Source organism: Bufo bufo, chromosome 2, assembly GCF_905171765.1.
Source record: "Bufo bufo chromosome 2, aBufBuf1.1, whole genome shotgun sequence".
In the NCBI taxonomy this organism is placed as follows: domain Eukaryota; kingdom Metazoa; phylum Chordata; class Amphibia; order Anura; family Bufonidae; genus Bufo; species Bufo bufo.
This window is the reverse complement of record NC_053390.1, coordinates 98,011,583-98,024,582: the sequence shown is the minus strand read 5'-3', so window position 1 is coordinate 98,024,582 and position 13,000 is coordinate 98,011,583. Positions and strand designations below refer to the sequence as shown.

Here is a 13,000-nt window from a genome sequence, read left to right as displayed (position 1 = left end):
ACGGGGTATTAGAGAAAAGAGCACTAAAGGGCAGCAGACGTCGTAGTAAAAAGGTACATTTGGAAATGAGCTTGCGGTGGTTTGGAGGGCCTGTCTGACACCGAAAGGCGTACCACACAGGAAGCTGTCAAAGAATCACTAAATGAGATCAGATGGCAAAGTAAGACAACACACAGGACTTAGAAAGTAGTTAGCTCAGAGTTGGGAGGTGTTAATGTTCGAGGGTCCACTGGGTGTCCAGTGAAAACTGGAGCATGATGCAGACACGGTGGGTGTGATGTTTTTCTTGGCAGCTAATAGTTATATCTGTTAAATAGAGAGCAATGTGTATACATTGTGCACGTCCCTCGCACAGCATAATATCTAAAAGGAACTAACACCAAGTATAGTAAGATAGTCACCAAATCGGTTCATTTACAGCAAAACGATAACATGTTAGATGCTCTGAAGTGCAGCAGTGTCCCTGGAATAGAGGCAATGGATGGCCACCCATTATATCAGTTATGACCACTGAAGTCTCCTATATTGTAGGAGATACAACAGAGGGACATGGGAGCCTTGGTGCAAGGGGTGCCAGATTATATTCAGGGCTGAATATTTGTCCTGTTTCAAGGACATTAAGATATCTATAGTTTGTTTTTTTGTTGTTGCAGGGGATGGTGATGGCAGTGTAACGCACCGTAATGGAAAATAAAGGGGTTTATCCACAATGAATATGTCCATAGAAAAGGGATAAGGGTCTGATCGCTGGGGTCTGAGTCTCCTTCGTGAATGGAGCAGTAGTGCACATGTATGACCACTCCTCTATTCACTTCTCTGGGACTAGTCGAGATAGAGCCAAGTGCTCTGTCCATCAGTCCCGTTGAAGTAAGTGGTGCCGCAATCGCTCCATTCACAAAGAGTGTAGATTTCAAAACAGAGATTCCGCTTGATTTTTTAAAAATGTTTTCACCAAATCCACATTACTTGCAGATTTTTAGGCAGCTCTTCCGCAGATCTAACCAATGCTAAGGATGTAATCCGCCCCAAAAAAAACAAATCAAAACGCACAAATTATATGCTGAGGATTTCTAAATCCGCACAGCAGATCAATTTCCACATGGAAAAAATAAGCAAAAGTGCAAACGAGATTTCTGAAATCTCATACACTTTGCTGGTGATACCATGTACAGTTAGGTCCATATATATTTGGACAGAGACAACATTTTTCTAGTTTTTGTTCTGCACATTACCACAATGGATTTTGAACAAAACAATTCAGATGCAGATGAAGTTCAGACTTTTAGCTTTAATTCAGTGGGTTGAACAAAAGGATTGCATAAAAATGTGAGGAACTAAAGCATTTTTTAAACTCAATCCCTTCATTTCAGGGGCTCAAAAGTAATTGGACAAATTAAATAATTGTAAATAAAATGTTAATTTCTAATACTTGGTTGAAAACCCTTTGTTGGCAATGACTGCCTGAAGTCTTGAACTCATGGACGTCACCAGACGCTGCGTTTCCTCCTTTTTAATGCTCTGCCAGGCCTTTACTGCATCCGTTTTCAGTTGCTGTTTGTTTGTGAGCCTTTCTGTCTGAAGTTTAGTCTTTAACAAGTGAAATGCTCTATTGGGTTCAGATCCGGTGACTGACTTGGCCATTCAAGAATATTCCACTTCTTTGCTTTAATAAACTCCTGGGTTGCTTTGGCTTTTTGTTTTGGGTCATTGTCCATCTGTATTATGAAACGCCGACCAATCAGTTTGGCTGGATTCAAGCACACAGTAGGTCTCTGAAAACCCCAGAATTCACCCGGCTGCTTCTGTCCTGTGTCACATCATCAATAAACACTAGGGACCCAGTGCCACTGGCAGCCATGCATGCCCAAGCCATCACACTGCCTCTGCCGGGTTTTAAAGATGATGTGGTATGCTTTGGATCATGATCTGTACCATGCCTTTGCCATACTTTTTTCTTTCCATCATTCTGGTAGAGGTTGATCTTGGTTTCATCTGTCCAAAGAATGTTCTTCCAGAAGTGTGCTGTTTTTTTAAGATGTTTTTTTTTTTTTAGCAAAGTCCAATCTACTCTTCCTTTTCTTGAGGCTTATGAGTGGCTTGCACCGTGCAGTGAACTCTCTGCATTTACTTTCATGCAATCTTCTCTTTATGGTAGATTTGGATATTGATACGCCTATATCCCGGAGAGTGTTGTTCACTTGGTTGGCTGTTGTGAAGGGGTTTCTCTTCACCATGGTAATTATTCTGCGATCATCCACCACTGTTGTCTTCCGTGGGCGTCCAGGTCTTTTTGCATTGTTGAGGTCACCAGTGCTTTCTTTCTTTCTAAGGATGGACCAAACTGTAGATTTTGCCACTCGTAATAGTGTAGCAATTTCATGAATGTTTTTTTTCTGTTTTGCATGAGCTCCTTTAACTGCATGTTTACTTCTCAGCAAAATCTTAAAAATGCAAGCACCACACCTCAAATCAACTCCAGGCCTTTTATGTGCTTAATTGAGAGTATAATAATGAAGGAATTGCCCACACCCGCCCATGATACAGCCTTTGAGTCAATTGTCCAAATACGTTTGGTCCCTTTAAAAACATGGTACCACATGTAAAGGAGCTAAAACTCCTAAACCCTTTATCCAATTTTAATGAGAATACCCTCAAATGAAAGCTAAAAGTCTGGACTTTATGTCCATGTCCATTATATAACTCTAACTTCAATATGTTTTAGTAAACCAGTAAAAAAAACTACATTTGTGTCAGTGTCCAAATATACACTGCCTGTCCAAAAAAAAAGTCGCCACCTGGATTTAACTAAGCAAATAGTTATGAGCCTCCTATTGTATAATTACTGCATGGGCGATTATCTTTCAGCTGGCAATAAGTCATTTAACCCCAACTGGTGCAATGAGTTGCTTCTCATTTCTTAAACAACCATGTCGAAAGACACATCTCGTGGTCGTGGAAAAGATGTTAGTCTGTTTGAGAAGGGTCAAATCATTGGCATGCATCAAGCAGAGAAAACATCTAAGGAGATTGCAGAAACTACTAAAATTGGGTTAAGAACTGTCCAACGCATTATTAAAAACTGGAAGGATAGTGGGGACCCATCGTATTCGAGGAAGAAATGTGGCGTGAAAAAAATCCTGAATGATCGTGATCGCCGGTGACTTAAACGTTTGAAATCAAATCGAAGAAAAACAACAGTAGAACTCAGGGCTATGTTTAATAGTGAAAGTAAGAGCATTTCGACATGCACAATGCGAAGGGAACTCAAGGGATTGGGACTGAACAGCTGTGTAGCTGTAAGAAAACCATTAATCAGTGAGGCAAACCAGAAAAAAAGGCTTTCATTTGCTAGGGAGCATAAAGATTGGACTCTGGAGCAATGGAAGAAGGTCATGTGGTCTGATGAGTCCAGATTTACCCTGTTCCAGAGTGATGGGCGCATCAGGGTAAGAAGAGAGGCAGATGAAGTGATGCACCTATCATGCCTAGTGCCTACTGTACCAGCCTGTGGGGGCAGTGCTATGATCTGGGGTTGCTGCAGTTGATCAGGTCTAGGTTCAGCAACAGTATATGCTCCAAGAATGAGGTCAGCTGACTACCTGAACATTCTGAATGACCAGGTTATTCCATCAATTGATTTTTTCTTCCCTGATGGCACAGGCATATTCCAAGATGACAATGCCAGGATTCATCGGGTTCAAATTGTGAAAGAGTGGTTCAGGGAGCATGAGAGATCATTTTCACACATGGATTGGCCACCACAGAGTCCAGACCTTAATCCCTTTGAGAATCTTTGGGATGTGCTGGAGAAGGCTTTGCACAGCGGTCAGACTTTACTGTCATCAATGCAAGATCTTGGTAAAAAATTAATGCAACACTGGATGGAAATAAATCTTGTGACATTGCAGAAGCTTATCGAAACAATGCCACAGCGAATGCGTGCCGTGATCAAAGCTAAAGGCTTTTTTTTGTTGGCGACTTTTCTTTTGGACAGGCAGTGTATATAGACCTAACTGTTTTTTGTGCATGAGAATCTGCACATAAAAAAGCGCATGTAATTCACAGCGTGTGCAGGTATCCTTTCGGTCTGTGAAATATGCTCAGTGTGACAGCAGTATTTGTATTTCCCTGATTGAACGCTGCTTCTGTCACACAAACTTACAGCATTATAATGATTTATAACGCTGAGTGTTCCGCCCTGACCTCGGCTGTCTTACATTTAGAACTGCCGCAGGATGCTCCGAATTTATGTAGAGGCCGGCACTCCTTCATAACTTCCGTCAAACCTCTGCCGGCTATGGGGCTTTATTAAGACTGGCATCTAAAATCCAGTCTTAATAAATGTCCCCAAAATTTTTAATGACATGCAATTACAAAAGAATTCAGATCCAGATGCGGGTTAAAAAATTTTTTTATATGCTTTGTGACACAAAAATGTCCCAATTTAATGGGGACTAGGTTGTCTAGGTCAATTTAAATGATAAGAAGTTATCAGGGGCAACCAGTAGAAGTTTACTAGCTCTCTATCATAGAGTGAGTAAAGGCCCCTTAAAGTAAGCGTTCCTTCCTGACAAGCATCCGCTCGTCAGTGATGAAGATCTCTGCTTTTACATGCATCGATCTCCTCCCCAGTATGGGGAGGAGCAATCGCTAATACCATCGCTCATCCCCATAGAGACTCATTGATTGCTGGCAGCAGAGCGTGTTTTGACAGCTAGATCTGCCGCCGGTTTAGGTGTCTGCACAAACGAGTATATTACTTGACAAACTAGCGTTTTGCTCATTCATCGGGAAATCGGTGGCACCTTTACATCGCCATATAGCCACTAAGGAGCGTTCCTATAAACGCTAGTTAGCGATTATCTGGTGGATTCTTGGCCTATGTTAAGGGCCCTTAAAGCACGAAGGACTTTGTAGTGGATATGTTCTTGAAATGTAAAGACAGTCTGCTGATGTACTCTTCAAAGGTAGATTTTCTAAAAACATTCTACAAAAGTGTTTTATGGTACCTCTTACAGAATAGTGCTGATATTATATTTTCCTCATGTGTCATTTTGTTTGTATTAAACAAGGTAGCCATAGAAAGGGTTTAAAAAAAAATAGGTAAAATTTTGAAAGCTATCATTAGTATCCTTGGTGGTAACCATCAAGACGGCTATATTTTACACTGCACGAATATACAGTCACCACATTAAAAACATCCGGTTATCTCTGTTACTATCCCTTTTTCACCTTGCAGACAGCCAGCCCTTCATTTTGTGCGAATTACTACCACTTGCCTGTCTATCTACTTACGCGGTGAATTTGATTATTATGTCTCGTGTCTGTTTCTGTTATAAAAACATTTGACTTCTGTAAATGTGAACAGAATACTTCTTTGGGTTTTCAGCCATTATGATTTATTGCCTAAGTAGGCTGAAATGTCATAAATGTGAAGCTTAGAAAAACAGTTTTGGTTTCTGTGATGTGGTTCAGTTTGTATTAAATGGGAATCGTGTCTTAGCATTACATGGTAGACTTCTCAAGGTAGAATTTTTGAGACGCTAAATGAGTACCTTATACAGCCAAACATTCTATTAATACGCGACCGAGGCGGTCCATCTAGAGAAGATGGGTCAATACAGAGCCCAAAACAACTCTCTAATTCTGGTCTTCCTGCTTCTCAATAATATATATATAATATATATATATATATATATATATATATGATTAGTCTGTATTTAGTTGGGCAGTGGTCAGCTTCTGATACTAACCCATGAGAATTATGGCAGATGCTTATTTTCTGACTGAAATTGCAAAAATGTAAAGTTAGGTTAATTCTAATTCTGTGAACATTGAAATTGCAACACACAGAAGGACAAGCCGTAAGGTTATGCAAACCAAGGAAGTAGCAGGTGTAACTAAGATCTGCAAATAATCAAATTGTCAAGCACCTAGCTCCAATCTGTGGCATGTGAGAGGGGCATAAAAGCCAGATTGATAGGAAAGTTTTTTGGCCACAAGAAACCTCAAAAATAAGATCAAGTCGTGTGTGATGCCTCCTGTTCATCGACATGTCAGTTATGACCATTTTTCAGAAACTGAGAACGGACAGAATAATCCTTCAGCTGAGAGGCCTTGGTTTATCACCTCGGCAGATCACTGAGATGTCAGCACTGTTTAAGTTGTGTGTCCCTGGTGGTTGGGCGAACAATGATGACCTGAAATGACAGCAAGAAGTGCACAGAAGCTCTACATCTCAAGGGTTGTCCAGGCAAAAGTATACTAAAAAGCTCAGCATGGTGAAAATAAATGAAAGCCGGCACACTCAACTTATTGATGCTCCCCGCAGGCTGCAAAGACTAGTTGCAGTGGTCCCATGTCCCTGTGTCTGGAAGTCATCATAAGCAGCAGGAAGAAGAGAAATGGCGGGGGACCAGATGTTTTTTGTTTTTTCCCTGTTCAACCCCTTTAATGCCTCTGTAGTCATCATTGCACCTAGATTAATACTCTGCCTCTACTATGGAAACTAAAGAGGAATTAAAGGGGAAAAAAATGTACAGTGACAGAGTATTAGTTTAATGAGTAGCTGTAAACAGAATTAACCCTATTAAACCAGGCATACTGCCTGGTAGGCTTGATCCTGCTAATTAAAGTGATTCATGTCTAATGAAAATTGGTTGTGTTCTTCCCAATAAACTTTTATTTTTAATGCAAATGAGGGTTACAGCGTACTGAGGGGTGTGGCCAGCACTGGATATCTGAGCGGGCTGAGGTGCCCTGAGAGTCTAGGACTGCCCATTGGCGCACTGAAGCCCTCATTTATGTAAATAATAAAAGTATTTCTTTATCAGGTACACTGCAACTGATTTTCACAAGACAGGTATCATTTTAATCAACAGGATCATCCCTATCAAGTAGTATTTATTTATTATTCTCACTTTTATAGTGCTGACATATTCCGCAGCGCTTTACAGACATTAGCATCGCACTGTCCTCAATGGGGCTCACAATCTAAGGTGCCTGGTTTAACGATTAATCCTGCTTTTTTAATTAATAATATGCTGTCGCTGTATGTTCCTTTCTTTTATAATGCATCTTCTATGTTGTCGATCAGCTCTGTGGCACCGCATTTAACCTTTGGCCCTTGTCCTGTTTGAAACTGTAATTCTTAAGATGCTAAAAAAAAAAAAAAGGTCTGCACAATACACATTGCGCTTCGTAAGTTGAAATTCTTTTCTGAAATGTCACTTGACTCAATAGCTTGTCTGGAAAAGCCAGAAGAGAGAAAACACATGCATACACAAATTCGTCAGCGTTAATCTTAGACTAAATTATTTTGGCTGAGATGAAATATTGCTTTAAAGACTCCTGATGCAATAAAATGCCTTCTAAATTCCTAAAGGACTGACACGTTCCTTAAGTGCAGCCCAGGCCTCCATGTTCTGGTCTTTAGCAGAATCTCAAATAACCTTGTTTGAATCGGCCCCGCTAAGTTCTCTGACAGCATGCAGATTTTTTTTTGTTTTGTTTTCATTTAGCCTCGCTTCCTTTGACCAGCGTGCGGTTAAAATAAATGATGAGATTTACTGATATGCTGTTGTTCTTTGGAAGTAAATGAGGTTAGAGTGTGGTTAAGACGAGGTCAAAGGTGGAGGAGGATTAGGTCAGGTCTGGAGCAGATTCATATACAAATCTTTCAGTATTTGACAAAAATAAGATATAGGGTGATTAAAGAAGATGAACTACCTACTGCTACTGTTTGTCGGTAAATCGATGAGCCAGTGCACCTTCTTTATGGCTGTCCACGATCTAGTTGTGAAAGGGATGAAATTAGTGTAATAACCGCTTTGTGCCTCTGGTATGTAACACATTCTCTGGAAATTGTTGTTGGTTTCTAAAATGCTTGACATACAAATTCAGAGCGTGTTTTATGTCCTTTTGTAATACACTTGTCTTGACAATTTAAAGGGTTTCTTCAATTGGGATATTCCCTACTTTTTAGAAGGGTCTCTTGACAATAAGTAGATCTCACGGTGTCCTCTTGCTGGGAACCCCAACAATCAACTGTAATACATGGCATTCCGTGTTCAGTTTCCCTGCAGTGCCACCACAGGACACATTAAGCATTACACAGTGCTCATTCAAATCGATGGCAGGACAGGTCCTCCAGAGCAGGGTTCCTCAACTCCGGTCCTTAGGGGCCCACCTGACGGTCCGATGTTTTCAGGATTTCCTTAGTATTGAGCAGGTGATATAATTTGTGTCAGTGCATCAGGTAATCATTCTGTAGGATGTTCTCAAATCATGACCAGTAGGTGGGCCCTGAGGACTGGAGTTGAGGAACACTGCTTCAGAGAAAGAGATGCTCTTGGTAACCACTTTCCACTCTGCCAAAAGATGAGGATTCTGAACAGATGACTCAAAAAAATTCCCTAATAGGGTCTACGAAAATTTGTTTTCTAAACTGGTAACTAGGGATGAGCGAATCAACTTCGGATGCTTCATCCTAAGTCTATTTGCATAAAACTTTGTTGTAATACCACTTGAAACCAAACCCGAGTTCGGTATCAAGATTTTTTACAGTAATAACTAATTCACAAAGTTATTACAAGAAGTCTCGCCGGACTTTGCAAAGTTATAGGAGCCAATACATTCTAATATTGTACGGAGCTCCTGCTCCGTACAGTATTACAACAAAGTTTTATGCAAATCGACTTTGGATAAAGTATGCGAAGTCGATTCGCTCATCCCGAATAGTAACCCTTGTCATTAATGCAGAACTCAAAAAGGGGTTGTTGAGGTTAGAACACATGAATGCTTACCCATTGCCTCTCTTCTCCATGGACTGTTCCTGGTTTTGCAACTTGACAACCTATTAAGAGGAAAGGTGTAACTAGCTTTATGCTGAACTTAAGAAAAAAAGAAAGTTGGTGCATTTCATTAAATCATACCTTATACACTGGGTCTTGGCCAGTGTTATATAGCGGTCTTGAGGATATGTGTCTGATGGGTGTTTCTGCATTGCCTTCCCTGCTTGCATGGTATGGGGTGAAAGGAGTTGTCCAAAGTTAGAAAAAGGCCAGTTTCACACGGGCGAGTTTTCCGCGCGGGTGCAATGCGTGAAGTGAACGCATTGCACCCGCACTGAATCCGGACCCATTCATTTCTATGGGGCTGTGCACATGAGCGGTGATTTTCACGCATCACTTGTGCGTTGCGTGAAAATCGCAGCAAGCTCTATTTTGTGCGTTTTTTTCATGCAACGCAGGCCCCATAGAAGTGAATTGGGCTGCGTGAAAATCGCAAGCATCCGCAAGCAAGTGCGGATGTGGTGCAATTTCCGCGCACGGTTGCTAGGAGACGATTGGGATGGAGACCCGATCATTATTATTTTCCCTTATAACATGGTTATAAGGGAAAATAATAGCATTCTTAATACAGAATGCATAGTACAATAGGGCTGTTTGCGCAGCCGGCATCTCTTCTGTCTTCATCTGTGAGGAAAAGGATCTTTTGATGACGTCACTGCGATCATCACATGGTCCGTCACATGATCCATGACCATGGTAAAAGATCATGTGATGGACCATGTGATGGACGCAGTGACGTTATCAAAGTTCCTATTCCTCAAAGAAGAAGACAGAAGAGATGCCGGCTACGCGAACAAGTGGATTAAGGTGAGTTAAATTATTATTTATTTATTTTTAACCCCTCCAGGCCTATTGTACTATGCATTCTGTATTCAGAATGCTATTATTTTCCCTTATAACCATGTTATAAGGGGAAATAATACAATCTACACAACCTTTAACCCAAACCTGAACTTCTGTGAAGAAGTTCGGGTCTGGGTACCACATTCAGTTTTTTATCACGCGCATGCAAAACGCATTGCACCCGCGTGATAAAAACTGAACGGAACGCAATCGCAGTCAAAACTGACTGCAATTGGGTACCTACTCGCGCGGGTTTGCCGCAACGCATCCGGACCTTATCCGGACACGCTTGTGTGAAAGAGGCCAAAGGGTTTGACTTTGTTGTCAGAAACCGTGCCTCTTTTGTTTATAGTCTGCCCCTCGTATTACAGCTCACCACATGGAAGTAAATGGGGCTGAGCTGCTATACCAGACCCCGTCCATCAGCACGTGTGAGCTCTTTCTGGAAAAAAAGACGAGCCTTTTTTTTTTTTTTTTTTTTTTTTTTTTTAAAAGGAAACCCCATTATTGGGTCCTTCACAAACAGTTTTGTCTCTAGTGTTTTTTTGGGCAAAAACAGAAAATCAAACCTTAAGGAAGGGAAGCCTAACTTGATCAGAGTTTTATTTGTTACTTTTTTTTTAACTTTTTTTGAGTTTTTTTGCCCATATAACGTGTTGAACCACCTGTGTGTTTTTTTTTTGTTTGTTTGTTTTTTAATGGCTTTTTTAGAGAAAAGCGTTGACCCTCCCTGCAATGTCACTTCCTCTGTAGACCTGTATGGCAAAAATACATTAGGAAAAAATGCCATGTAAAAAGGTCATTCGAAAAAAAAAATTGTTTTTAGAAGCAACAAAAAGAAATGGGTGGAAAACGCCAGGTAATGAGGGAAAAAAATAACAGACCCAGAAGATGCTGCAATTTGAAAAAACACTACTGTCCCAAACAGGGCATTACAAGGTGTGACTTTTTTCCCCCCTATAAAAACGCAGAAAAGAAGCACACGATGCCCCAAAAATGCAAAAAATAATCTATGCCTCAGGGTGGTCTCACACATACATCTTTTTGAGCCAAAGAGATAAGTGGATTCAAGGAATTGGGAAGTATAAAGCAAGGACGTACTTTGCCAGATCATTTCTGGCTTTGGCTTTGAAAACAGCAACAAAAACTGCAGTGGCCTTTTCACATAAAACACAGGGCCATATTTATCATTGCTTTTACTCTACAAAAGTGGCTTAAAAATGGGCAAATACACATAAATTGGCAACTTTTTCTATGTCTCTGCCTGTGTGGTTAAAAGCATGGTAGGCATGTCTTTCCTAATGTGACACCTGTATTATTATATACTGCACACAGACAGATAGTTGTTCCTGCTGGAGTAGTGACAGTCTGGACCCACAAGAGGAAGTGGTAGACCCCCTGATAATTATACGTTTGCTGGTGGAATGACTGATGTGGGCACGCAGATAGAATCTGTGTCGTGTCTTAAATATCTCGAGCAGTCTGCCTGCTTACTATGGCGGTGTGACAAGGTGTTATGACTGCCGTGCTCTGTTTTGTCTGGTAAAGTCAAATAATCAAACTCTGAATGTTAATTGCAGTGTTCTCCGTCCACTGTCTGAATGACTTTTATTTTTAAGTAACCTGAGAAAAAAAAATTCAATTTTGAGCCTTTTACAACAACTGTATTATAATGTTCAAAAATGAAATTTGTGGTGCCTTTCTATTGATTTTTCCAGCCATTTGTGCTGCAGACTTAGGGTCCATTCACACGTCCCATTCGCACAAGGCCGGTGTCCGTGTTTTGCGGATCTGCAATTTGAGACCGCTAAAACACTTGCGGACGTGTGAATGGACCCTAAAGGGTCCTTTACACTGCCTGTTGTGTAGGCAGACTATTATTATATTATTATTATTAGGCTGGGGCAGTATATTGTGCTGCATATTCAGCATGTCCCCCAAAAAATGGATTGCATTCCGCATTCCGCATTTTTGCGGACCCAAAGACTACAATGGGGCCACGTCTTGATTTTCACTGACAAGGATAGGGAATGTTTTATTTGTTGTGAAGGGCCCCATAGAAGTGAATAGGTCTGCATCTGATCCGCAAAAAAAACGGATCCGCATGTTTGAATGAGCCTTAATGCTCCTCTCTGGGCATCTTTATCTAGGCCTATCAAAATAACATTAGAGCTGCCATACTGCTATTATAATAAGGATTACCCTTCAGATAAGTAGCAGTAAACTGACAATGGATGATATATACTGTATATAGTCCTATACTAGGTGAACTGTACACTACTGGCTCTGTTAGTCCCATGGATACTTGATTAGAGTGCATGCTTGATTGTCACTCCATTCACACTACGGTCATGCAGTGAGGAGAACTGGGGAGCTCAGGACCCCCATTCTAGTGAGGTCCCAGGAGGTGGGCAACAATCAGACACTTATCACCTATTCTTTGGATTGGTAATAAATGTCAGTTTTGGTAAAATTTCTTTAAAAGGGTTATCCAAGGCTTATAATGCCCTCCAAAATGCCTCTAGATCATACGTGCCCTGATCCCCGACATTTTTGATGCCCGCACGGCTGCTGCATCTCCCTGTCGGCGGATCAAAACATCCGCCTACGGAGGTGCAGCCAATAGCAAGCCGCAACAGGAACAAGCCTCCTTAGCATTGCGGGTGACGCAAGGGAGCCTTGTCCCCGTTGCGGCCTGCTATTGGCTGCACCCCCCACTCTCCCATCGCCGGATGTTTTGATCCACAATACAGGGGAGTTGCAGCGGTGGCCGCGCAGTCATCAGAAGCAGGTGCCGGGGAGCGGGGTAAGTATAACCTGTATGAGGGGCCTGGGCATTAGGACATTATAGGGGTTGGATAACCCTTTTAAGCACAGAATACTGACTAATGGATCGATAAACAATATGACTAAGTCCTCATGCACATGGCCACATTACCGCTCCATATACTGTACCTCCGCGTGCCTCTGACTTCTTACTGAAGGTTAATAAATTTGTCAGAAAAATTGTGGCATGATTTATTGAATGCTGTATTACAAAGGTGCAGATGTATCAAACGTTAACTTAAAGCCTAACACATGAAAGGGGTATTCCAGGGCAAAAAAGTGTTCCCACGGGCTGCACGTGCTGTAACAAAAATAACCAAATCTGGACTCTCCCATCCCCCAACTGCTGCTGCTGCTGCTCCAATGGGGTCAGGGTCCCCTCTGCACTCTTCTTGGCATGGCAGGAAGTGGCTTTCCGCTGAGCCAATCACTAGCCTCAGTGATGACCTACCTCAGCCTATGATTGGCTTGGCGGCATT

The 13,000-nt window shown here is 41.5% G+C and overlaps 1 protein-coding gene across 3 annotated transcripts in view; it reads left to right on the top strand.

Moving 5' to 3' along the window:
- ADAMTS6 (ADAM metallopeptidase with thrombospondin type 1 motif 6) overlaps positions 1 to 13,000 on the top strand; it is a 272,216-nt gene that overhangs the window by 137,613 nt on the left and 121,603 nt on the right. The gene's annotated exons all lie outside the window — the stretch shown is intronic.